Source organism: Myotis daubentonii, chromosome 2 (assembly GCF_963259705.1).
Source record: "Myotis daubentonii chromosome 2, mMyoDau2.1, whole genome shotgun sequence".
Classification (NCBI taxonomy): domain Eukaryota; kingdom Metazoa; phylum Chordata; class Mammalia; order Chiroptera; family Vespertilionidae; genus Myotis; species Myotis daubentonii.
The window spans coordinates 98209140-98236879 of record NC_081841.1 but is presented as its reverse complement, the minus strand read 5'-3'; the positions used below and the strand labels follow the sequence as shown (position 1 = coordinate 98236879).

Genomic DNA, 27740 nt, shown 5'->3' with positions numbered 1-27740 from the left:
CGGAACAAAAGCATGAATGGAGTGTTTGTGTGAACTAATATAAATTCAAAGTAAACATCATTACATAAAAGGGTACGATCTTTTTTATTTTTAGTTTTATTCATTTCAAATGGGCCGTAGTTTGCCCACAGCTGCTCTATCCACTAAGCCAAGCCTGCTAGGGCAAGAACGTGTATTTTATTTGATTGAGTAGAGGCCCGGTGCACAAAATTCATGCATGGGGGACGGGGGAATCCATCAGCCTGGCCTGCATTGACGCAAGCATTCCATGCCCAGCCTGGCATGCTTGCTTTGTCACCATGGCGACGAAGCAAACATTCCACCAGACCGCTCACACTGCCCGCTCTCAGCGGCTGTCCCCCTGGGACTGGGGGACTCTGGTGGAGCTGAGAGGACTGGGCGCTGCCATCTTGTGGCTATGGGCACTGCCATCTTTGTGACTGAGTGATGGTTAATTTGCATATCACCCTTTTATTAGATAGGATTGTTCAAACCCCCACCATGCTACAATTACTGATCCACATCTTAAAAGAAGAGAAAAAACGCGTCCATTGACACTACTTTCTCCTAAAGCTCCTATGCCTTTTCTTTTCCCCTCCAGGTCAAAAATTTTTTAGGACTCTAATATAGTACTAATGACAGGTTGAGATTCTTGATTTCCAGACAGCAGAACAAAGACCTACTGGTTTCCTTTTCCTCTAGGAAATCACTCCCAACACCACGGCAACAACAAAAAAGAAGCAAATCCTATCTTCAATGATGTAAGACGATTTACTAGTATGTTATGACAAACTATAATATAAAAAGAGAAAACGGATAAGGAAATTTTTAACACATGAAAATCAATTGAAAATGCCTATTGGAGGAAAATATCTATGAAAGAGAAGTAGATTCACCAGTGGAATCCAAGAAGAACTCAAAAATAATTGTAGTTCTCAAACATAAAAGAAATTATTCAAAAAGAAAAACTGTGTTTACTCCTGCCCTACTGAATTTGAATTTCAAGGAATGGGCTCTCCAGGTAATTTTGAGACCCAGTACTTTACAGAAAGATAAACTAATTTCAGACAAAGGGTTAGGTATTAGGTATTCCTGATTCCCGACATCCTTGCCAAGACTGGGTTTTTAGCATTTGTATTTACTTTTACTAATTCAATAAGTAATTACAAAATCTACCAATTCCACAGTGAAAATGGTCAGCTATTTTAAACTCTTAAATTCTAATGACATTGCAAACACATAATATTAACCGTTACTCAACTTAGAAATAACATGCAGAGATGATTTCTGTGGTGTGGTTCTGCACAACAGATTGTTTGAAAAAAAGTTTAGATAAGCATCTCATAATGTGAGTGTCTTCCTATCTTCCAGGCAAGGGCCATCACAAGACGGATCAGTGAACTTAGGATCTTCTGCTTTCCAAATCTCTGCCTTTAAAAATAGCTGGCAAGCCAAGGGAGTTTTTGTTGGGGATTTACTCAAATCCTATCAAAATCCCTAATGAATTATGATTTGTGTGGCGATCTGGGGGGAATACAGCTTAGCATGAGCTGCAAGAGATGAAGCTAAGTAGGGAGTTCACAGTAACATCTGGGGATAATATGTACAAAGATTTATTCTGGTCTTTTCTTTCATTTTCTCATTACTATTTCACAACAGTATATCCTTTCTGCCTCATGTATGATAGTATAATATAAACAGAAAAATTTCAGAATACAAACCTCACTTATAAAGATGTAGTCCTTTCAAAATAAGGTACAGTACACCTGTCATTGTTATACTCACACTTTTGGGCTATACCAGCAATTTTCAACCAGTGTGCCACAAGAATTTTTAAAGCATGAAATACCTGACTATTTAGTTAGAGGCACTAACCTCTTTTCCCTTAGATTGTTAAATAAAAAATGACAACAGCAAGCACAACAATAGCCGCTAAGTGTGAATGACTAAAATTATACCTATTTTTTTTTTTTTTGCTAGATTGGCAAAAAATACATTTTTTGGCGTGCCACAGAATTTTAGTAATTATTTTATGTATGCCCTGAGATGAAAAAGGATGAAAATTGCTGGGCTATACTACTTATTGTGTCTTCTTTTCTTAGGAAGTCTGTTTCCAAAGTAAAGTAATGTCTTCTTACATTCTTTCTCAGAACTCAAACTCCAGAATACCTCCATTTATTTAAATGTCTGTTTGAAGAATTATTGAACGTTTTAAGCAATTAATCCCTGTACTTTGTCACTGTCCCACTGTTTATATAACCTTTCCCAGTCATAGATGGATAGCATATCCATAACAGCTGTCCACACTGTGCTACTGTGGGGCTTGCTTGCTTTTCCTTTAGCTTGCACTGCATGCCAAGTCTGTTTGCTATAATATTTGCTAGAAGAATGCCCATGGTATCATAACACTCATTTCTTCACTCTATAGCACAATCAAGAGCTAAGTGTGTCTTGATTTCAGAAAATAGCCAACATTATACCATACATCTAATGTTTGGAGATGTGGTACTCTGCCTGGAAAAGAAAGTAGAAATTGTTCCAAAACGAAATATTCAAGACTAGTGGCCCAATGCACGAAGATTCATGCAATAGGCCTTCCTTCCCCTGGCTGCTGGCACCGGTTTTCCTCCGGCACCCAGGACCCAGGCCTTTGGTCCAGCCGCAGCAGCGAGGCTTGGCTTCTCCGCTGTGGCTGCAGCAGCGAGGGTTGGCTTCTCCGCTCCAGCTGCTCCCAGCCCCTCCTTTTTTTTTTCTCCAGCTCTTCAAGCGGAGGCCAGGGCTGGCTGGAAGCTTGGGTCACCAGGGCCACTCCTTGAGCGGAGCCTAGGGCCCTAGTTCCTCCTTGAACGGAGCCCAGGACTGGCGGGAAAGCTTGGCTTCCTCTGTCACCGGGAGCAATCCAAGCCTCCTACTCACTCCAGCTCCGTGATTGCCACCATCTTCAGTCGTCTTCAGTCTTCACTCCGCACCTGCGTATGCAAATTAACCACCATTTCTGTTGGGTTAATTTGCATAGTCGCTGTGATTGGCTGGTGGGTGTAGCGGAGTGGCGGTTAATTTGCATGTTTCTCTCTTTTTTTTTTTATAGGACTAGTAGCCCAGTGCACGAAATTTGTGCACTGGGGTGGGGGGGCGGGGGAGGGCCCCTCAGTCTGGCCTTTACCCTCTCCAATCTGAGACCACTCAGGGAATGTCCAACTACCTGTTTGTTCCCACACTTTTAACAGATAACAGCTCCATTGTTGTTTCTTTCTTATGCTTAAAACCATTGAAATTAGTAGGTATTCAAAGTGTGTATACATTTTGGGGGGACACCCTGTATATCTCTAGTCAGCAGTGAAAGAAACCAACAGCAGATTTGGAACCCCAGACAGGGAACCTCGCTCACTCCCCACGTGTCTCCCCACTTCACTTTCCACCTTCGTGGGCAGCAGGAGAATCAACGTTTTCTCTCATTAATTTGGAAAAGCACGTCCTGTCACCCGCTGCCTGGCAGGAGTGCGCTAGGCCCCAAGCAAGCGAGGCTCAGTCAGGGCAGCCTTCGCTCATAGGTGCTGGCACCCAAACTGCACATTCCTCCTCTACAGTCGCCCCGACTATCCCACTGTTTCACCGAGAGGGCGGAATTCCTCTCCGCCTCTGGGTTCTTGATCTTGAATGCTGACCGAAGGCACCTCAGTGAGGGCTGCCCGTGCCCACCAGGTGTGTCTATCTGCACCTGCTCCTGCCTCGGAACCTGCATTAACCCCCCAGAGGTGATCTCATAGCTGCACTGGCCTCCATGGGCACAGGGCATCACCACTCCGCCTTCTCACTGTCATCTCACAGACGCCCACCCTCAGCACCCAGAACACCCCGACACTCTCCAAAGGACGTGAGCGCATCAGAGGGGATGTGTGCACATCCTGTGGGGGTGTTAGGCATGCTGGGTTGATGGAAGTGCAGTGGAGAGGTTGGGGGAACTTGTGCATGCCTTGGTTTGCAACTGTTGCAGGCGTGGGAGGGTGACAGTGTGCTGGGAGATGTTCGCACGCCAGGGGGGGACGTGCACATCAGAGGCTTCTGGCTTTGCAGATCTGCAAACCCCCGTGGTGCAGCCAGGAGGATGTCAGTCTGGCCTGTCACGGTGGCTGTCCCTGCGATCCTGCACCTTCTGGGCCAGGAGGCGGATCTTGCGCAGCCACTCCTGGGCGCTGATGGCCTGCAGGCGCTACTTCAGCTCAGCCTGCAGGCTCCTCTTGACTCGCTCACAGTTGTCACCACCGCCATGTGGGGAGTACAGGCCGCCCTCTGCTGGCCTGCCTCCCCTGTCTAGAGGCTCTCTGCGCTGCTCACCTGCCCAGAGTGACTGGGGCTGGGCGTAAGCCAGGAATCCTGCCCTGCCCAACCCCGGCCGATCCGCCCTTTGCAAGCTGCTGCCCCACCGGGAAGGGTCACAGATCCAGGTCCCGGGACTGTGGACAGCCTCAAGTGCTGCCCCCCACCCGGCAGGGTCACAGATCCGTGTCCTGGTCCCATGGACAGCCTCAAGCGCTGCCCCCCGCCCGCCAGGACATGGATCCGGGTCACAGACCGCGGACAGCCTCAAGTACTGCCCCCTGCCCGGCAGGGTTACAGATCCGGGTCCCGAACCGCGGACAGCCTTAAGCACTGCCCCCTGCCTTCAGTATGCAAATTAGCCACCATCTTGTTGCTTCAGGGTGGGCGTCCCCACTGGGGTGCCTGGGCAGCCTGGATGAGGGGATGATAGCTGTTTGCAGCTGGTCATACCCCCTTCAGGGTGAGGGTCCCCACTGGGGTGCCTGGCCAGTCTGGGTGAGGGGCTGAGGGCCGTTTTCAGGCTAGCGGGCGACTGAAGCTCCCAGCCTCTCCTTTTTCTCTTTTTTTTTTTATTCTGGGATTTATTTACCTTCTATGGCTGTCACGGGAGCTGAGAGCCGGCTTTAGCTCTGAGGCTCGGCTCCAGCTCTGAGACCACTGCTGCTGAAAGCAGAGATCCGGGTTTGTTTGGCTTCTAAAATTGAAACACTGTTGCGGTCCTGCTGGCTGAAGCCTGGTTGGCTGAAAGCAGGTCTCTGGGGATTGTTTAGCTTCTATACTTGCAACACAGTTGCTTAGACTGCAGCTCAGAGGCCGGCAGCGGCAGGCGGGGAACCTTGGCTTCCTCCTTCACTGAAGCAAGCAAGCCTCCTGTTCGCTTCAGCTGCCTGGTTGCTGGCCGCCATCTTGGTTGGCAGTTAATTTGCATATCCTGCTGATTAGCCAGTGGGAAGGTGCCGGGGTCCAACCCCAGCAGGTCCAGGGGTTCCCAAAGGCGTAGACGGAGTCGGCGAAGAAGGAAGGACACGGAGACAGTGTTTAGTTGATCAGCAGCCTAGCCAGGATCTCCAGCCAAGTTCTGGTCTGGATCTCCAGAGAGGTTCTGCTCAGGATCTCCAGCGAAGTTCTGGTTAGGATCTCCAGCCAGGTTCTGTGTCCATGTTCTCTTGCTAGGTTCTCCAGCCAGGTTCCCCAGGTTCCCCAGCCAGGTTCTTCAGCCAGGTTCTGGCTAGGTTCTCCAACCAAGTTCTGTAGCCAGTTTCTGTCTAGGATCTTTTGCCATGTTCTCTCCAGTGAAGTTCTTCTGTCTCTAGGTTCTGTGTCTAAGTTTTGTGCCTCTTGGTTCTGTCTTCTAAGTTCTGTCTCTTACTGTCTTGTTACATCTATATTTATACCAGTTGTTTCAATCCTATCAATCTCTATTACAAAGGTTAGGGCGTTTCTTATCTCCATTCCAGGGAGTAAAGATTATGTAGTTTAAGCATGATTGTTCGTAGTTAAAGTGATTAATTACCCGCCTGGCACTTAGTTAAGGGGTTTTATTCCCTCCCTAACTTCAGGGGAAAATCCCTACCTGGGGAAACAACCTTTCTCAGAGAGGAGACCTTGGTTAAAACACATAGTGCCAAGAAGGTGAGCAAACATTTTAAGAACAGTATGCCATATATGCCAGGTCCCTTGAAACAGCAAGGATGGACCGGCTCCCGGCAGGAAGGGTGTTGGGGTTATGGTCAATTTGCATGTTTCTCTTTTATTAGATAGGATAGTCTTCAAGCTGTATATGAAGCCTAGGAAAGCTGTGGGAATATACATGAATGACTATTGGGATATGCTGAGAGAGGACTAAAAATACAGGCTGCTAAGATCTTGAAGGTCACCAAAGCACATGCTGGGCAAAACAGATGAAAACAAAATTTTATTTATTACTTCCCTGTATTAATAATGACTCAATAATTCCATCATTCATTTGCTATCAATTTGTTGGCAAAAATTTTAAGAACTCCACTCCTACCCAGATTTGGAATGAAACCTCTGTTGGTGTATTCTTTAGAAATGGGCAAGTGACTATGCTTGCATTTGGTATTATTATTCAACTGGGATGATCTAGTCTTCTCTGCAGCCTCCCTTAGATTCCAGCTGTTTGTCAAATGCCAGGTATAATTTAGAAAGCATAGTTACTACATTTATTTTTCATATATATATAAATATATATATGTGGCACATGCAGAATCTTCTGATAAAAGTGACTTCTTTAAAACCTTGAAATTTTTCTGCATAGCAAAATTTAATTAAAAAATTCATTCAAAAATAGTAAAGCAATAACATCACTGCCTGAGTCACACATTTACTTCTCAAGGATCCAGAAAAATGACAATTGAAAATATTATTTCAAAACAAATTTTATGATTTTACTATACGTAAACTACATTTTTTAAAATTTTAAACCTTGTGTAATATTTTAACAAGTATAGTAAAGATTTTTACACTATAGAAAATGATCATTATTTCTGCTGGCATTTTGTATATAATCTCTGGATATTTTCTTCCTTGACTGAACATTTTATCTCTCGTGGAGCTCCTCTGCTTTGCCTCATGTAGTAAGGCACACATTTTTCACATTTCTGAAAGCTGCACAGTGGCATGAGCTTTTATCATGTCCCCTTTTGACTCAGCCAATCTTTGAATCAGCTGTGGTGCCTAACTAGTGCCTTCCTTACAGGAGTAATTTCATTTCCCAAACAGCCATTCTCTCTCTGATCAGAGCAGGGGCAATAAAGACAAGGTATTTTTCTTATTATTTTTTCTAGTCTGTTCCACAATCAAAATTTTCACCTCCAGCAGTTATTCTCTAGGTCAGCATTTCTCAAAAGTTATTCCATAGAAGTATGGCAAGAGACATTAACAAATGTCCCATAAAAAAGATTTCCATGGTCAAATAGGAACACTGGGCCTAACTACACACTAGAATAGAACTTATAAGAGCTTTGTATGGTACAGATGAAGAATCTTTAATAGGCGGCTATATTTTAAAGCCGAAACTACTGCCCAGAGGCCAAATTTGATCTACCACCTATAAATGTACATCCCACAATCAAAGAATGGCTTTTAAATTTTTAAATGGTTGAAAAAACAAAGACAAATACTTTTATGATATAATAATATATCTTGTGAAAATCATATGAAATTCAACTTTGTGTCTATAAATAACATTTTAACAGAACAAAAATATACTCATTTATGTATTTTCCATGGCTGTTTTAGCACTACAATAGGAAATCTGAGTGCCTGTGACAGAGACTGAATGGTCCACAAAGCCCAATATATTGATGGTGTGGATTTCTACAAAAAAAGTTTGCTAACCTTGTTATAAACCATTTTCCAAACTTACTTGACTATGGAATACTTCTTTATTTTCTTGGTAGAACATCAACTAACAAATCGACACATACTAGTATTCCAAGAAAACAGTTTGCAAAGTAGTGATTTCAGGATAAACCAATGGTTCCTCAAAAGAATGAATAAAAAAGTATGAATGAAGTGGGTAAAAATTCACCACGATCAACACTGCCACCATAATTACACTAGAGTCAGATACTCTGCTAAGACTTTACATGGATTTAATCCTTACAACACCCTATAAATTTGAGAGAGGAGACATCTAGAAGGCAGTTGTATTGATGAGCCTGGGCCCAGGCCCTGAGGTGTGGATATGGAAGTGATCAGCACAGAAGGTAGTTGAAAAAACAGGAGTGCATGAGATCACAAAGATCAGAGGAAGGGCACACAGTAGTGATACTGGTAAAAGAAAAGTCTATACAGACCTGAGGGGGAACAGTCTTAGAGGCAGAAGATAGGAGAGAGTGGTATTTTGGAAGCCAAAGAAAGTTTTAAGGAATAAGAAGTGATCAAATACTTTAAAGTGTTTACAGACAAGTCAAGACAAAGAATACAAAATTTCTCTGTTGGATATAGAATGTTATGAGATACTTTGGGAAATCAGCTTCAGTCCTAGGAACAAACTCTCCAAAAATTCATCTGGAGTTAAAAAAAGACCCTGAATAGCCATAGCAATCTTGAAAAAGAAGAGCAAAGTGAGGGATCACAATACCAAATATCAAGCTATATTACAAAGTCAACGTTCTCAAATCTGCCTGGAACTGGCACAGAACAAAAATATAGACCAATGGAACAGAACAGAGAACCCAGAAATTGACTCAAGCCATTATGCTCAATTAATATTTGACAAAGGAGGCAAGAGCATACAATGGAGTCACGAGAGTCTCTTCAATAAATGGTGTTGGGAAAATTGAATGGATACATGCAAAAAAATGAAACTAGACCACCAACTTACACCATACAAAATTAATTGAAAATGGATAAAGGACTTAAATGTAAGACGGCAAACCATAACAATCTTAGAAGAATCCATAGACAGCAAAATAGCAGACATTTGTAGCAATATCTTTACCGATACAGCTCCTAGGTCAATGGAAACTGAGAAAATAAACAAATGGGACCACATAAAAATAAAAAGCTTCTGCACAGCAAAAGAAACCATCAACAAAACAAGAAAGCCCACTGCATGGGAGAACGTATTTGCCAATGTTATATCCGATAAGGGTCTTATCTCCAAAATTTACATGAACTCATAGAACTTAACAAAAGGAAGATAAACAATCCAATCAAAAAATGGGCAAAGGAAGTAAATAGACACTTTTCCAAAGAGGACATTCAGAAAGCCAAGAGACATATGAAAACATGCTCAAAGTCACTAATCATCTGAGAGATGCAAATCAAAATGATAATGAGCTACATCTCACACCTGTCAGAATGGCTACCATCAACAAATCCACAAAGAACAAGTGCTGGCGTGGATGTGGAAAAAAATGAACCCTCGTGCACTGCTGATGAGAATGCAGACTGGTGCAGCCACTGTGGAAAACAGTATGGCATTTCCTCAAAAAATTAAAAATGAAACTCCCATTTGACTCAGTAATCCCACTTCTAGGAAAATATCCCAAGAAATCAGAAACACCAATCAGAAAGGATACATGCACCCCTAAGATCACAGTAACACAATTTACAATAGCTAAGATTTGAATACAGCCTAAGTGCCCATCAGCAGATGAGTGGATTAAAAACTGTGGTACATCTACACAATGGAATACCATGCTGCTGTAAAAAAGAAAGAACTCTTACCATTCGCAACAGCATGGATGGAACTGGAGAGCATTATGCTAAGTGAAATAAGCAGTTGGAGAAAGATAAATATCACATGATCGCATTCATTTGTGAAATATCATGAACAACATGAACTGATGAACAAAAAAGATCCAGAGACAGAGAAGCATCAAACAGACTGCTAAATTTCAGAGGTAAAGCAGGGGAAGGTGGAACGGGGGTAAGAGATCAATCAAAGGACTTGTCTGCATGCATGGAATCATAACCAATGGATACAAACACTAGGGGTATGAGGGCATGTGTTGGCTGGGGTGTGTGTGGGGGGGGGAGATAGCCGGGGAGAAGTCAATAGGGGGAAAAGGAGACATATGTAATACTATATGTAATACTTCAAACAATAAAGAATTAAAAAACAAAAACAATGACTGGATTAATAATGAGATAAATGAAGAAATAAAAATTACCTGGAAAAAAATTAAAATGAAAACACAACAACCCCTAATCTATGGGATACAGCAAGTCCCGAGAGGGAAGTCTGTAATAGTATAGTACCTCAAGAAGCAAGAAAAATCTGAAATAAATCATCTAACCCTACACCTAAAGGAACTAGAAAAAGAAAAACAAAGTCCAGAGTAAGTAGAAGGAAGGAAATAATGAAGATGAAATGAAAATAAATAACACAGGGACTAAAAAAACCAAAAAAACCCCCCAAAATACAAAAGATCCGTAAAACCAAGAGCTGGTTCTCTGAAAATATAAACACATACTACATGAAAATAAAAAGTTTCTGCACAGCAAAAGAAATGACCATCAAATTGAAAAGGGAACCCATTAAATGGAAAAACATATTTGCATATCTGATAAGGGGTTAATATACAAATATGTAAAGTACTCATACAACTCAAAAGGAAGACAAACATTCCAATTAAAAAATGGGCAGAAGATCTGAACAGACATTTCTCCAAAGAGGACATAGAAATGGCTGAGAAATACATGAAAAAATGCTCAAAACCATTGAGCATTTCACTAAATTGGCAAGAGACATTAACATTCCAATGCAAATTAAATCATCAGAGAAATGCAAATTAAAACCAAAATGAGATATCACTTCCCATCTGTCAGAATGACTATCATAAAAAAATCAAGAAACAATAATATCAAAAAACAACAAATAAAAATAAAAACAAGTTATGGCAAGGATGTGGAGAAAAGGGAACACTAGTTCACTGCTGGTGGGAATACAGATTGGTGCAGCCACTATAGAAAATACTATGGAGTTTCCTCAAAGAATGAAAAATAGAACTTCCATTTGACACAGTGATCCCACTTCTGAGAATATATCCTAAAAACCCCTAAACACCAATCAGAAGAAATATATGCATCCCTATGTTCATAGCAGCCTTATCCTATCTAATAATAGACAAAAATGGTAATTAACCGTACCTCCGACACGCTTCCCATGGGCTAATCAGGGCAATATGCAAATTAGTTGCCAATCAAGATGGCGGCCGGCAGGAGGCTTGCTTGCTCCAGTGATGGAGGAAGCCAAGGTTCCCCGCCTGCTGCTGCCGGCCTCTGAGCTGCACTCTAAGAAACAATGTTGCAATTATAGAAGCTAAACAAACCCCAGAAACCTGCTTTCAGCCAGCTGGGCCTCAGAGCTGGAGCTGTAACAGTGTTTCAATTATAGAAGCCAAACAAACCCAGATACCTGCTTTCAGGAGCCGAAGTCTCAGAGCTGGAGCCGAGCCTCAGAGCTAAAGCCAGCTCTCAGCTCCAGTGACAGCCATAGAAGGTAAATAAATCCCAGAATAAAAAAAAAGAAAAAAAGGAGAGGTTGGGAGCTTCAGTCACTCGCCAGCCTGAAAACGGCCCTCAGCCCCTCACCCAGACTGGCCAGGCACCCTGGTGGGGACGCCCACCCTGAAGAGGGTGTGACCAGCTGCAAACAGTCATCATCCCCTCATCCAGGCTGGCCAGGCACCCAAGCGGGACCCCCACCCTGATCCGGGACATCCTTCAGGGCAAACCAGCCGGCCCCCACCCTTGCACCAGGCCTTTATCCTATATAGTAAAAGGGTAATATGCAAACTGACCCTAACAGCAGAAGGACTGGGAATGACTGGTCACTATGACACACTGACCACCAGGGGGCAGACGCTCAATGCAGGAGCTGCCCTCTGGTGGTCAGGGCACTCTCACATGGGAGGAGTTCTGCTCAGGCACAAGCCAGGCTGATGGCTGCCAGTACAGTGGTGGTGGTGGGAGCCTCTCCTGCCTCCTCAGCAGCGCTAAGGATATCTGACTGCAATTTAGGCCTGCTCCCCGCTGGCAAGTGGATATCCCCCGAGGACTGCCGGGCTGCCAGAGGGATGTCTGATTGCCATCTTAGGCCCAATCCCCTGGGAAGTGGGCCTAAGCTAGCAGGTGGTCATCCCCTGGGGGGGTCCCAGACTGTGAGAGGGCACAGGCCGGGCTGAGGCCCCCCCCCCCCCAATGCACAAATTTTTGTGCACCGGGCCTCTAGTTTATAATAACTAAGATTGGGAAATAGCCCAAGTGCCTAACAATAGAAGAATGGATAAAAAAGCTGTGGGACACTTACACTATGGAATACTATGCAGCAGTACAAAGAGGGATCTCTTACCCTTTAGAACAGCATGGATGGACCTAGAAAGTATTATGCTAAGTGAAATACGCCAAACTAAGAAAGCCAAATATCACATGATCTCACTTATTTGTGGAATCTAATGAACAAAATAAATTAACCAACAAAATAAGACCCAAAGCAGGGAGGCATGGAACAGCCTGACATACCTTGATGTAGGGTTGGGGGAAGAGAAAGAGATAAACCAAAAAATTTATATACTTACTACAGTCCTGATGCATCAAAAATTCATGCACTGGAAGGGGGGTCCCTCAGCCCAGCCTGCCCCCTCTCACAGTCCAGGAGCCTGCAGGGGCAGGAGGCGACCCAGCGATCAGGGAAGGCGATGGCCCCATCACACCTCTGCTGCTGCCACTGCCGGCAATGCAAGCCTCGGCTGGCCCTGGTTACCTGAGCCTTGGGCCGGCTCTGGGCTGCTGGGCAACCACCATCTGAGGCTTGCCTGAACCTCAGGCATTGGCTGGGCAGCTGCCATCAGAGGCTTGCCTGTGCCTCAGGCTGGCCCTGGGTGACTGGGGGGGCTAAGGGGACAGGGGGACTCTGGAGGCAGGCACGCAGCAGGACTCTTGTTACGCACCTGCTGCCCCAGTGGAGCTGAGGGGACTGGGCACCGCCATCTTGTGGCTGTGGGCGCTGCCATCTTTGAGGATGTGACAGTCAATTAGCATATTCCCTCCTTATTGGCTGTGGGTGCCGCTATCTTTGAGGGCGGGGAAGTCAATTAGTATATTCCCTCTTTATTGGCTGTGGATGCTGCCATTTTGCGATGGAGGGAGGGTCAATTAGCATATTCCCTCTTTATTAGATAGGATATGCATAGCTGACATGGGCAATAAGGTAGTGAATACCTGTGGGGTGGGCAGGGACTGGGGAATAGGAGATATTTGTAATACTATCAACAATAAAAAATATATTTAAAAATGAAAAGTAAAAGACAAACATCACTGCAATGACATAATAAAATTAAGCCCAGTTAAAATATATATAGTAAATCATAAGAAAGAAATAAAACAATGAGCAACATTGCCCTTTTGGCAACATTAGCATCTTTGAAATCATTAATCAAAATGGTAACACTGCCCCAGTTCACAACTCAAATATGAAAGAGACCACTACTTTATCTGATTCATATAAACAAACATAGGAAGTCAAAATTAAAAGACAAAAGAATATCTCACAAATGAAGGAACAAGACAAATCCCCAGTGAAAAACCCTACGGAAATGAAAATAGTAATTTGCCTGGTAAAGAATTAAAACAAACAGTAGAATGGGGTGATGAGGGTTGTTCAGATGCCTGAATCTGTAATGGTAGAGGGAAATGGGTGCCTTAAGGAGTCCAGCGTGATAATACAGTTGATCCCCGAGAAGACAAGGAGAAGGAAGGGTGCCCTGGGATGGGTTCACAGAGAGAGAGAGGGGCCCATGACTCGGAAAGGATTGCAGTTCTGGCAGAAAATAGTAATTTGCCTGGTAAAGAATTAAAAGAAACAGTCATAAGGACACTCACCAAACTTTAGAGTGGACTAGAGGAACTTAGGGAGAACTTCAACAAAGAGAAAGTGTAAGAAGCAAGCAGACCTGAAGAATGCAATAACTGAAATGAGAAACACACTAGAGGGAGCAATTGAGATCTTGCTTCGTGATATATGTCGTCAGTTTGGCTCATACAAACTCTTATAAAAATTATCTACAGATTTGGATGTTTCTCACATTGGCATTTACTTGGCGTAGTGCAGCAGGAGTAGGAAGAAACCCACTGGTAGGCCTGGACCCAGTGCTAAGTACACTGTGCCCCAGTGGTGACCTGCTTTGCATCAGGTGAGCTTGGGTGAGTCGCTTGGGGCGGTGGGCCTCCTTGCTTTAAGTAGCAGGCCATGACTTTATTTGAGCTGTTCTTAGAAAATCCTTGAGGTGGATAAAGGTTGAGATGACCCAGGACAAGAAAAAGGGGTTGCTGCTTTTAAGGTGGCCTTTTAAATTGGATTTCTTACTGAAAATATGCAAAAAATCTTTGCTGGTTAAATTGCTGGGGTCCGACCCCAGCAGGTCCAGGGGTCCCCAAAGGTGTGGACGGAGTCGGCGAAGAAGGAATGACACAGAGACGGCGTTCAGTTGATCAGCAGCCTAGCCAGGATCTCTAGCCAAGTTCTGGTCAGGATCTCCAGCGAAGTTCTGTCTAGAATCTCCAGCGAAGTTCTGGTTTTGATCTCCAGCCAGGTTCTGTAGCCATGTTCTCTCACTAGGTTCTCCAGCCAGGTTCTGTCCAGGTTCTCCAGCCAGGTTCGGTCGCCAGGTTCTAGTCAGGTTCTCTTGCCATGTTCTATCCAGGTTCTGTAGCCAGGTTCTGTCTCTAGGTTCTTCAGCCAGGTTCTCTCGCTAGGTTCTGTCTCTAGGTTCTGTGTGCTGTTGTCTTGTTATATCTGTATTTATACCAGTTGATTCCAATCCTATCAATCTCTATTCCAAAGGTTAGGGCATTTCTTATCTCCATTCCAGGGAGTAAAGATTATGTAGCTTAAGTGTGATTGTTCGTAGTTAAAGTAATTAACTACCCGCCTGTCACTAGTTAAGGGGTTTTATTCCCTCCCTAACTTCAGGGGAAAATCCCTACCTGGGGAAACAACCTTTCTCAGAGAGGTGACCTTGGTTAAAACACATAGCGCCAAGAAGGTGAGCAAACATATTAAGAACAGTATGCCATATACGCCAGGTCCCTTGAAACATATGCTGTGCAGATGTTCCTTCCCTGCAGCGACTGTCAAGCAGCAAGGATGGACCGGATCCCAGCATTAAATGAGAGACTGAACTCTCTTTAGCTACGAAGCAGAAAAACTTTGTTTCTCCAACCTGAATAACTAATGGGGTGATGAGAGTTGTTCAGATGCCTGAATCTGTAATGGTAGAGGGAGATGGGTGCCTTAAGGAGTCCAGTGTGATAATACAGTTGATCCCCGAGAAGACAAGGAGAAGGAATGGTGCCCTGGGATGGGTTCACCCAGAGAGAGAGGGGCCTATGACTTGGAAAGGATTGCAGTTCTGGCGGTGTCCAGTAAGGTTTGACTGGCTCTTGTTCAAGTGTTCTTAGATGAGTAAGAATCTTTGTGGAGTTGCCTGAGGAAAAAATGTCCTCTTGGGCATAAAGCAAAACTATGAAGATGTTCACTGCTTTTGGCTCATCTAGAGACATGCACATAAAGGCTGGTTTTCCCTAGAAGTTAGTTTGATCTATAGAGATCTCAAAATTATTATGGGAAGTTGTGACTCCAAGGCTTAGATATATTTGCCAGTAAAACATTTTATTTTTTACAGGTTATAAAATGTCTAAGCTGAAGAATATCAATTGGTTACTTCCTACTTTCCATTAGAAATTGAGATCTTAAGGGTTAAAATCTCAATTTATGCAGAGATAACTCTGCAGGGTTTCATAAGGGCCCCTGAAACACCTAAAAAGACTTGTCTTTTATGTTCAATTGAATGGGGAGCATTGTAAAATAAGTAATAGAACACTTCTAGGGTATATTCTATGAGTAAGCAATAGTTGGAAACTAAATAAATAGTTGGGGCTTTGGGAAACCCAAGACGGCTGCTTGACTCTTCCCTACTCCCTGACTCCCATTTTTTGGTACTTGCATTCCTTCATGCATCATAAGCTGGACTTAGATGAAGGAACTATGAACTGACAATATTGAAACGAGACATCTCACACTATTGCCAAGGCTTGATAGAGTCACTTCAAGAAAATGACAAGTTGGTATTAAGCTACCTTTCACAGCAAGTTCCCAGGAAACAAAGTTTTTAAAGATCATTGACTGCCCTCTGGAGATTTTTGTTTATTGGAAAGGACATCCAATAAAAGGCACTCTCCACCCTCATTGAAAGGGATCTTATCAGCCACCTAACCAAATATAAATTTACCAGTCTCTAGCATTTGCTGCTGTCTAAAACAGACTCGCCTCCACCTAAGGTTTCTCTAGGATGAGAAGTCATTGACATTAGAGGAAGACAGTAATACCAAGACATCGCCAAGGCCTGTATACTTATGGATTGATATTGAACTCAGAATCCATTTTGTTTAATTATCTTCCCTGTCTGCTAATAATATTAGTAATAATAATAGTTTGACTTGCTCTTTGGGTTTTTCTAAATAGTCTAGCTATTTATGATTACTACACATGTATAAGGTAACCATTAATACTCTTTTTATGGTTTGTTAAAATGTTATATTACATGCCAAATACAGAAAAATGAGAAAGAAGGCAAAATTCGAATCATGATAGTTAAAAGGATAGAAAAGATTGAGAGTGTTTTTTCGCAATGAAGACCGTTAAGACCTGACTGCCTTTCCTCTTTGGAAAAATTTGGCCTCAACTCACATCCCATTGCTCCATCCCCTATGGTCCACTTTTTCAAGACGATGTTGATTCTGGAACTTCCTAGGAATGTGCCTTCCTTAACACTGTGAGACCACACTATCCGACCAAAAGGTTGGCCATCAATGCATTCTTTACACTGATTTATAACCGAAAGGGGGAATTATGGAAGAAAAAGAGGTGCTGTAGTAAATCATAAATTCTTAATTGGGCAAGACATGGTAGGTAGTTATGCCCTTTAGGACATACAGGCTTCTAAATTCTTAGTGAAAGTTTTTTAAGCAAGCCTGTCCCTTGTTCTTGTGCATCTAGGTTAATATACCTTTGAGATGCCAGAGGTAATAAATACCCCTTGAAGGCATAACCACCTGTAAGAAAGCACACACTATTCTTAACTATCTTGTAATCCAATCCCTGTGTTCATTTCTCCCACCTTCATGTAATCTTCCTATATTCCCTCCTTAATTTCAAATGCATAAAACAAGCTGCAAAACTGTTATTCTCCAGAGCATTTGCGATCTTGCTCACCAGCATATGTTGTCAGTTTGGTTCAAATAAATTTATATAAAAATTCCTTAAAAAAAGAAAGGCATGAATAGCACATTAGCTAACACAGAGGAACAGATCAGCTACCTGGAAGACAAACTAGTAGAAATTAACCAATCAGAGCAGCAGAAAGAAAACAGATTTAAATAAAATGAGAATAGTTTAAAGGGCCTCTGTGATAAGACCAAGCACTCAACCTTTCTTACAATAGAGATCCCAAAGGAGAACAAAGAGAAAAAGAAACAGAAAGTTCATTTAAAGAAATAATGGCTGAAAACTTTCCTAACCTGGGAAAGGAAACAAATATCCAGGTTCAGGAAGCACAAAGAGTTCTAAACAAAATGAATCCAAACAGACCCACATAAAGAAATATTGTAGTTAAATTGACAAAAGTTAAAGAGACAATTTTGAAGGAAACCAAAAATTAAAAAATAAGAAAGAGCTACATACAAAGGAAACCCTACGAGGCTGTCAGCTCGTTTTGCACCAGCAGCTGGCCAGAAGAAAGTGACAGGACATCTATAAAGTGCTGAAAGACAGGAGCTACACTCTAGAATAATTTCTCTACTAAGATTATCATTCAGAATTGAAGGAGAGATAAAGAGTTCCATGCACAAGCAAAAAGTAAAGTGCTTTATAACCATTAAACTAGTTTTACAAGAAATGGTAAAGGGTGCTCTTTAAGTAGAAAAGAAAAGGCCTTAACCAGAAATAAGAAAATATGAAAAACCTCACAGGTAAAGTCAAATATTCAATAAGTACAGCAAATGAGACATTTAAAAAGTTACTACAAAGGTTTAAAGGAAAAAAAAAAGTATGAAACTTACTCAAACCACAATAAGTAGTTAGGAGATACACAACACAAGATCTAAAATATGACATCAATAGCATAAAGCATAGAGAGGAGTAAAAATGTAGTGCTTTTAGAATATACTGACACTTGCATTTGACAGTGATTTTGGGTTGCTACGTGCCCTGGTCATTGATATTGTAGGGAGAGAACTGCTGAAAGTGTTTCCCCATGTTTGGAGAGTCCATTCTTATCCCTTCCAAAGTCTGAAACTTTCATACATGTCAACAACAACAAAGAAGAATATATTGAAATTTAAATGCCTATCAGCTTAAAATAGATTGCTATAGATAAAGAATGATATACATAAGCCTCATGGTAACCACAAACCAAAACCCTAAAAAATATTGAGAAAGAAACCTAAAAAAAAACACTGAAAAACAACAACAACAGCAAACCTTGAGGAAACAGATCAAGAGAAAAGGAAAGAAACACAGGATAACTATAAAGCAACTTAAAAACAATGAACAAAATGGCAATAAATACATACTTATCTTACCTATAAATATAATAACTACTTTAAATGTAAATAGATTAAATGCTCAAATAAAAAGACATAAAGTGGCTGAATGGATTATATGCTGCTTATAAGAGACTTACTTAAAACCGAAGACACATGCAGACTAAAAGTAAAGAAAAGGAAAAAGATATTCCATGCAAATAGATATAAAAAGGGAGGTGAACTAGCAAACCTTGTATCAGATAAAACATACTTTAAAACAAAGAAATGTAAAAAAAAAGACAAAGACAGACATTACATAATTATAAAGGGGAAAATCCAAGAGGAGGATAAAACAATGTAGATAGATATCCATACACCCAACATAGGAACACTTAAATCATTCCAAAACTGCAGAATACACATTTATTTTTCAAGTGCACATGGAACATTATCCTGAAAAGATCACATATTAGGTCACAAAACAAGCCTCAATAAATATTAGGATACTGAAATTATATCAAGCATCTAAATAACATGCTACTAAACAACCAATGGATCAAAGAAGAAAATCAAACAGGAAATCAAAAATGATCTTGAAACAAATTAAAATAAAAACACAACTCTTTTAAATTTATGAAATTCAGCAAAACCAGTACTAAGAGAGGAGTGCATAGCTATACAGGCCTACCTCAAGAAACAACAACAAAATCCCAAATAAACAATCTAACTACATCTAAAGGAACTAGAGAAAGAAAAACAAACAAAACCTAGAGTAAATGGAAGAAAAGATCACAGCAGGCATAAACAAAATAGAAATTTAAAAATCAATACAAAAGAGCAATAAAATTAAGAGCTGGTTCTTTGAAAAGATAAATAAAATGGACAAAACTTTAGCCAAATTCACCAAGAAAAGGAGAGAGCCCAAATCTAAAACATCTCAAATGAAAGAGAAGTTACAACTGACACCACAGAAATACAAAGAACCATTAAGGAATATTATGAACAATTATATGCCAAAAATTTTGACAATCTAAAAGAAATAGATACATTTCTATCAGTACATAACCTTCCAAGACTGAAACAGAAGAAATGAAAAATCTAAACAGACCAATTAGTAGCAATAAAATTGAAGTAAAAATTTAAAAAAACTCCCAACAAATGAAAGCACAGTACCAGATGGCTTCACAGCTGAATTCTACCAAACATTCAAAGAAGAATTATGTTATTGATGTCATATTTTAAATCTTCTTGTGTTGTGTATCTCCTAACTACTTATAGTGGTTTGAGTAAGTTTCATACTTTTTTTTCTTTAAACCATTGTAGTAGCTTTTTAAATGTCGTATTTGCTGTACCTATTGAATATTTGACTTTACCTATGAGGTTTTTCCATATTTTCTTATTTCTGGTTAAGGCCTTTTCTTTTCTACTTGTCTCATTTGCTGTACTTATTGAATATTTGATTTTACCTGTGAGGTTTTTCATATTTTCTTACTTCTGGTTAAGGCTTTTTCTTTTCTACCCATCCTTCTTAAACTATGCTTAAAAACTGAAGAAAATGGAATGCTTCCAAACTCATTTTATGAAACTAGCCTTACCTTGATATCAAAACTAGATAAAGATAACACAAAAAAAGATAGTTATAGGTCAATATCTTTGATGAACACAGATGCAAAAATTCTCAACAAAGTATTAGCAAACCAGATTCAACAATATATTAAAACTAGAGGCCCGGTGCACAAAAATTTGTGCACTCGGGGGGGAGGGGGGGCCCCTCAGCCTGGCCTGTGCCCTCTCGCAGTCTGGGACCCCTCAGGAGATAACGCCCTGCTGGCTTAGGCCTGCTCCCGGGTGGCAGAGGGCAGGCCCAATCCCTAGGTGCAGCCCCTGGTCGGGCTCAGAGCAGGGTCGATTGGGGAGTTGGGGCGCCTTCCCCTGTAATGCACAGAGCAGGGCGGATCGGGAGGTTGCAATGCCACCCCAGTCACGCTCAGGGTAGGGTTGATTGGGGGGTTGGGGCACTGCCCCCTGTCACACTCAAGGCAGGGTCGATGGGGAGGTTGCGGCGCCACCCCCTGTCACGCACAGAGCAGGGCCAATCTGGGGGTTGGGGCGCTGCCCCCTGTCATGCACAGAGCAGGGCCCATCAGGGGGTTGAGGAGCTCCCCCCTGTCACTCACAGAGTAGGGCCGATAAGGGAGTTGGGGCACCACCCCCTGTCACACTCAGGGCAGGGCGGATCAGCGGGTTGGGGCGCCGCCCTCTATCACCCACAGAGCAGGGCCGATCAGGGGGTTGGGATGCCACCACTCTCACACTCAGGGCAGGGCCGATGGGGAGGTTATGGCTCTACCCCATCACACACAGAGCAAGGCCCGTGGGAGGGGTGGGGGTTGTGGCGCCACCCTCTATCACCCACAGAGCAGGGCCGATCAAGGGGTTGGGGCGCCACCACTCTCACACTCAGGGCAGGGCCGATGGGGAGGTTATGGCTCTACCCTGTCACACACAGAGCAGGGCCCGTGGGGGGGGGGGGTTGGGGCACCGCACCCTGTCACACACAGAGCCGCAGGGCGATCAGAGGTTGGGGAGCTCCCCCATATCAGGCACAGAGCAGGGCTGATCAGGAGGTTGGGGCGCCTATCCCTGTCACCGACAGAGCAGGGCGGATAGGGAGGTTGTGGCCCCACCCCCTGCCACACACAGAGTCGCAGGGCGATCAGGGGGTTTGGGCGCTGCCCCCTGTCACGCTGATCCCGGTGCCGGGAGGCCTCTCGGCTCCGCTGATCCCGGTGCTGGAAGGCATATTACCCTTTTACTATATAGGATAGAGACCTGGTGCATGGGTGGGGCTGGCTGGTTTGCCCTGAAGGGTGTTCTGGATCAGGGTAGGGGTCCCCACTGGGGTGCCTGGCCAGCCTGGGTGAGGGGATGATGGCTGTTTGCAGCTGGTCACACACCCTTCGGGGTTGGGGTCCCCACTGGGGTGCCTGGCCAGCCTGGGTGAGGGGCTGAGGGCTGTTTACAGCTGGTCACACACCTTTCAGTGTGGGGGTCACCACTGGGGTGCCTGGCCAGTCTGGGTGAGGGGCTGAGGGCTGTTTTCAGGCTGGCGGGTGATGGAAGCTCCCTACTGCTCCTTTCTTTCTTTCTTTCTTTTTTTTTTTTTTTTAATTCTGGGCCAGCTTTAGCTCTGAGGCTCCAGCTCTTAGGCCTCCGCTGCTGAAAGTAGGTAATCGAAACAATGTATAACTCCAGCTCTGACTCTAGCTCTGAGATCCCAGCTCGCTGAAAGCTGGTTTCTGGGTTTTTTTTTAGCTTCTATATTTGTTAAAATGTTTCAAACTGCAGGCTCAGAGGCCAGCAAGGCAGGCGGGGAACGTTGGAATCCTCCATCACTGAAGCAAGCAAGCCTCATGTTAGTTTCAAGCTGCCTGGCTGCCAGCCGCCATCTTGGCTGACAGTTAATTTGCATATCTCCCTGATTAGCCAATGGGAAGGGTAGCGGTCATACGCCAATTACCATGTTTCTCTTTTATTAGATTAGATGATACACTCCATGACCGAGTAAGATTCATCCCAGGGATGCAAGAATGACTCAACAACCATAAATCAATCAACATGATGTGTCACATTAACAAAATAAAGTATATAAACCATATGATCATTTCACCAGATGCAGAGAAAACATTTGACAAAATTCAACACAATTCTATGATAAAATGCAACAAACTGAATGTAGAAAGAACATTCCTCAACATAATAAAGGCATTACATGACAAACCCACAGCTAATATCCTACTCAATGGTGAAATGGTGAAAAGCTGAAAGCCTTTTCTCTAAGATCAGGAACAAGTCAAGGATGCCCATTCTCAGCACTTATGTTCAATATAGCATTTGAAGTCCTAGCCACAGCAATCAGACCGGACAAAGAAATAAAAGGCATCCAATTTGGAAAGCAATAAGTAAACAATCATCATTTGCAGATGATATGACACCATACAGAAAACACTAAAGATGCTACTAAAAAACTACCAGAACTAATAAATACTTCAGTAAAGTTGCAAGATATAAAAATCAATATACAGAAATCTGTTGCATTTCTATGCATCAACAATGAACAATCAGAAGTTTAAAAAATGATTTGATTCACAATTGCATCAAAAAGTATAAAATATGTAGGAATAAATTTAATCAAAGAGATGAAAGACCTATACTCTGAAAACTTTAAGACACTAAAGAAAGAAACCAAACATAATACAAAAAAATGGAAGGATATACCTTGCTCATAGATTGGCAAGACTAATACTGTTAAAATGTTCTTATTACCTACAGTAATATACATATTCAATGAAATCCCTGTCAAAATATCAGTGGCATTCTGAACCTCAGAATTAGGACAACTAAGCATAACATTTATACAAAACCACAAAAGACCCTGAATAGCCAAAGAAATCTTGAGAAAGAACAAAGTGGGAGGTATCAAGATCCCTGATAACAAACTATATTATAAGGCTACAATAATCAAAACAGTATAGTAGTGGCATAAGAACAGATATATAGATCAATAGAATAGAAAAGAACAGCCCAGAAATAAATCCTTGCTTATGTGATCAATTAATGTACAACAAAAGAGGCAAGGATATATAATGGGGTAAAGAAAGTCTCTTCAATCACGCTTAGCAATATCTTTTGGATGTATCTCCTTGAGCAAAGGAAATGAAAGAAAAAATAAACTAATGGGACCAGTATATACACTGAAAAGTGTTTGCCAGTGAAGAAAACCATCAACAAAACAAAAAGCCTACTGAATGATAGAAGGTATTTGCAAATGATAGATCTAATAAAGAGTTAATGTCCAAAATATATAAAGAACTCATACAACTTAACAACAAAAAAACCAATCACCCCAAATTCAATTCAAGATAAATAATGGGCAGAGGTTAGTGAAACAAGCCAGTCAGAGAAAGACAAGTACTCATATGTGGAATTTCATGAACAAACTGAACTATCAAGCAAAATAGAGACAGACTCATAGATAGAGAGCAGACAGACATATCTGGTGGTGGTGGTGGTGTGGTGGTGGTGGTGGTGGTGGTGGTGGTGATATGTTGGGGAATTGAAGGGATTGGGCACAAAAAGAAATAGAGAGCTTATGTGCATGGAAGGGCATGGAAAATAGTGTGGTGACTGTGGGGGGTAGGGATGAAGGTAGTAGAAGGCATAGAGGGGATAAATGGTGATGGAAAAAATATCTATATATGGAATATTAGTCACCAATAAAATAGCACAAAATCTTTAAAAAAATATTTCTTTATTTATTTCAGAGAGGAAGGGAGAGGGAGAGAGAGATGGAAACATCAATGATGAGAGAGAATCATCTATCAGCTGCCTCTTGCACAACCCCTCCTGGGGATCAAGCCCGCAACCTGGGCATGTGCCCTTGGCCAGACTTGAACTTGGGACCCTTCAGTCCGCAGGCCAACACTCTATCCACTGAGCCAAACCAGCCAGGGTGTTAGCACAAAACCTTGGCAATGGATGGACCTAAAGGGTATTATAGTAAGTGAAATAAGTTAGACAAAGACAAATACCGTATGATCTCATTTATATGTGGAATCTAAAAAATAGGTGAATAAACATAACAGAAACAGACCCAACGATATAAAGAACAAGCTGATGGTTGCCAAAAGGGATGGGGGTAGAAAGATAAAATAAAAAATTAATTATGCTGTCCATTTTGGTTCACTATTTGGATACCCATATAAATACTAAATACTAAGTGCAAATCTAAAAGAATCTCTTAATGCTAGGGAATCAAGTTCCAAAAGCTAGGCAGAATTCTAATATTATTGAAATATGGGATGACTGATCATTGGCTTAGTAGTCCAAAGCTGTATTTTCCAAACCAAAGAGAGAGAGAGAAAAAATAAACCTGCCTGAAAAACTTATGGGTAACAATTTAAAATATTCAAGTCAAGGTCTGCTGGTGTTGCTCAGTGGTTGAGCATCAACCCATGAAGCAGGAGGTTACGGTTCAATTCCCAGTCAGGGCACATGCCGGGGATGTGGGCTCAATCCCTGGGGGGAGAGGGGGAATGTGCAGGAGACAGCTGATTGATGTTTCTATCTCTCTATCCCTCTCCCTTCCTCTAAAATAAATAAAAATATATTTAAAATATTCAAGTAAATTCTACTTTATAGGTATACTACAAGAGAAAATATTAGGGACAACAGGACTGGACAACATTTCAGAGCTATTTTTTAGATTTGTAAGCAATGAATCAAAGACTGGGTAGGCCAAAACACAGCACACAAAACATCCAAGGATACATTTCATTCCAAGGAGGATGCTGAACTTGTAAACCAGCTCTAGAACTGCACATTCCCTATAAAATAAGAAGAGATCTCTTGGACATGACATAAGCTGCAGTTTACTCTGCCCTGTCTTACTCTATGGATTTATAGCAATTTTCCAGGTAAAGACCCACCTCATCCTAGAAACCATGTGTGGCTTACATATTTGCCATTCCTACTATGGTATGGCATAAATAAATCATGGGGCTTGGGTCAGGACAGCCAGCTTGTAAAGTGATTCATGGAGCCAGCAATACCATCCCCTAGGACTGTGTACTTTATTATAGTAAACCTCAGAACAAGATACAATTTCCTGACTCGAGAAGCAGCTTTTCAACCAGGACACCTGGACAGCCCTGTAATCACTTAAAAAATATAATAGGTCTCAATCCACCACTTTTTCAGTGCTGGCGTGTACATGCCCCAGGCCTGTTCCTTTTAATACTAAATACTAAATTCCAAAGGCATCCCGTCTGAGTGAATTATTATGGTGACAGAACTATAGAATAAACTTAAATGCATCCCATTCTCTTTTCTCCTTTGTCTTTTGTCTTTCTCTGACTATTTACCCACTTAAGAAAATAATGCTCCCCATTGTCAAATTTCTCTCTAATCCTTCTCCCAGCCTTTAAAAGTCATAAATCAAGAGAAGCCCCTTTGGTGTCTAAAATAAAAAAATCAAGAGACTGCGAACCTCTCGATAACTCAATAAGAAGCACAAGTATGAGTGAGCCTGGGGACAGAGTTGCAAGGGCATTCTCCGGACTTGAGGCCTACAGTGCAATCAGTGTGATTTGTGTACATATTATCTGTACTTTAAACCAGGATTGGCCATAGCTCCATACTCTTGTTTAAGGAAACTGGAAATAGAACCAGTTGTAGAGGTTATGTATTTGCCGAATTCCTAAGGACTTTTACATATATAAGTATAACACGAAGCTATCTTTTATGTCTGCAGAAATTTGAATAAAATGATTAGAGTGCTCAAAAAAAACCCCACTAAACCACATTTCTGGTTATAAAAAGAACTACTTTTAAGCCAAGATGCCCACATCATACTCAATGGGCAAAAACGAAAACATTTCCCCTAAGAACAGGAACAAAACAGGGATGCCAACTTTCACCACTCTTGTTCCACAAAGTACTGAAAGTGCTAGCCATGGCAATCAGACAAGAAGAAGAAATAAAAGGCATCCAAATTGGAAAAGAAGTAAAACTGTTATTATTCACAGATGACATGATACTGTACATAGAAAACACCAAAGACTCCATCAAAAAACTACTAGACTTAACAAATGAATTCAGCAATGTATCAGGATACAAAATTAACACTCAGAAATCCATGGCTTTTTTTTTATACCAACATTGAACTCATAGAAAGAGAAACTAAAAAAACAACTCCATTTACTACTGTAGCAAAAAAATTAAGATACCTAGGATTAAACTTAACTAAGGAGGTAAAAGACCTGTCCTTGGAAAACTACCAGAATTTGAAAAAAGAGATAGAGGAAGAGATAATCAAATAGAAGTATATACCGTGTTCATGGATCGGTAGAATCAACATCATTGAAATGTCCAATGGATTAGAACAGACACCCCAGAAATTGACCCATACCATTACAGTCAATTAATATTTGACGATGGAGGCAAGAGCATACAGTAGAGTCAAGACAGTCTTTTCAACAAACAGTGGTGGGAAAACTGGATAGCCACATGCAAAAAGATGAATTAGACCACCAATTTGCACCTTACACAAAATAAACTCAAAATGGATAAAAGGCTTAAATGTAAGCCATGAAACCATAAAAATATTGCTGATACATCTCCTAGGGCAAGAGAAACAAAGGAAAAAATAAACAAATGGGACTATATCGAACAAAAAAAGCTTCTGCACAACCAAAGAAACCTCCATCACAATAAAAAGGGACCCCACTAAATGGGAGAACATATTTGCCAATAATACATCTGATAAGGGGTTTATATCCAAAATATACAAAGTACTCATAAAACTCAACAAAAGGAAGACAAACAATCCATTTAAAAAATGGGCAAAGGATCTGAATAGACATTTCTCCAAAAGTGGTCATACAAATGGCCAAGAAACACATGAAAAAATGCTCAAAGTCACTAATCATCAGAGAAATGCAAATTAAAACCACAATGAGATATCACCTCACACCTGTCAGAATGGCTATCATCAAAAAAATCAACAAACAGTAAGTACTGGTGAGGATGTGGAGAAAAGGGAACACTAGTTCACTGCTGGTGGAAATGCAGATTGGTACAGCCACGATGGAAAACAGTATGGAGCTTCATCAAAAAATTAAAAATGAAACTTCTGTTTGACCCAGCGATCCTACTTCTGGGAATATATCTTAAAAACCCAAAACACCAATAAGCATTGATCAGACCTTCAAACCTCAGAGGGAAGGCAGGGGATGGTGGGGGGAAGGGGAGCGATCAACCAAAGGACTTGTATGCATGCATATAAACATAACCAATGGACACAGACACTAGGGGCGTGAGGGCACGAGCTGGGGGGCGGGGGTTAGAGGGGGCAGTGGGGGGGATAAGGACACATATGTAATAACTTAATCAATAAAGAAAAAAATATATGTACCCCTATATTCATAGCAGCGTTATTTACAATAGCTAAGATCTGGAAACCCAAGTGCCTATCAGTAGATGAATGGATAAAAAAGCTATGTGACATTTACACAATGGAATAATATGCAGCTATAAAAAGAGGGATCTCCTACCCTTTGGGACAGCATGAATGGACTTGGAGACTATTACACTAAGTGAAATAAGTCAATCTGATAAAGATAAATATTACATAACTTCACTTATTTGTTCACTTCACTAATGAACAAAATGAATCGGCCAAAAAATAAGACCGGAAGCATGGAACAGATGGACATACCTTGATGTGGGGAAGGGGAGATGAGAAGAGATAAACCAAAGAACTTATATATTTACATGTATAGCCCATGACACAGGCAATAGGG

The 27740-nt window shown here is 41.7% G+C and overlaps 1 protein-coding gene and 1 non-coding gene across 17 annotated transcripts in view; one reads left to right on the top strand and one right to left on the bottom strand.

Annotated features, from left to right (window-relative positions):
* Positions 1-27740, bottom strand: part of ERC1 (ELKS/RAB6-interacting/CAST family member 1) — a 524562-nt gene that overhangs the window by 151009 nt on the left and 345813 nt on the right. The gene's annotated exons all lie outside the window — the stretch shown is intronic.
* On the top strand, positions 18025-18158 carry LOC132228962 (small nucleolar RNA SNORA71). Its single transcript, XR_009451552.1, has one exon. It is a non-coding gene; the product is annotated as a small nucleolar RNA SNORA71 (small nucleolar RNA).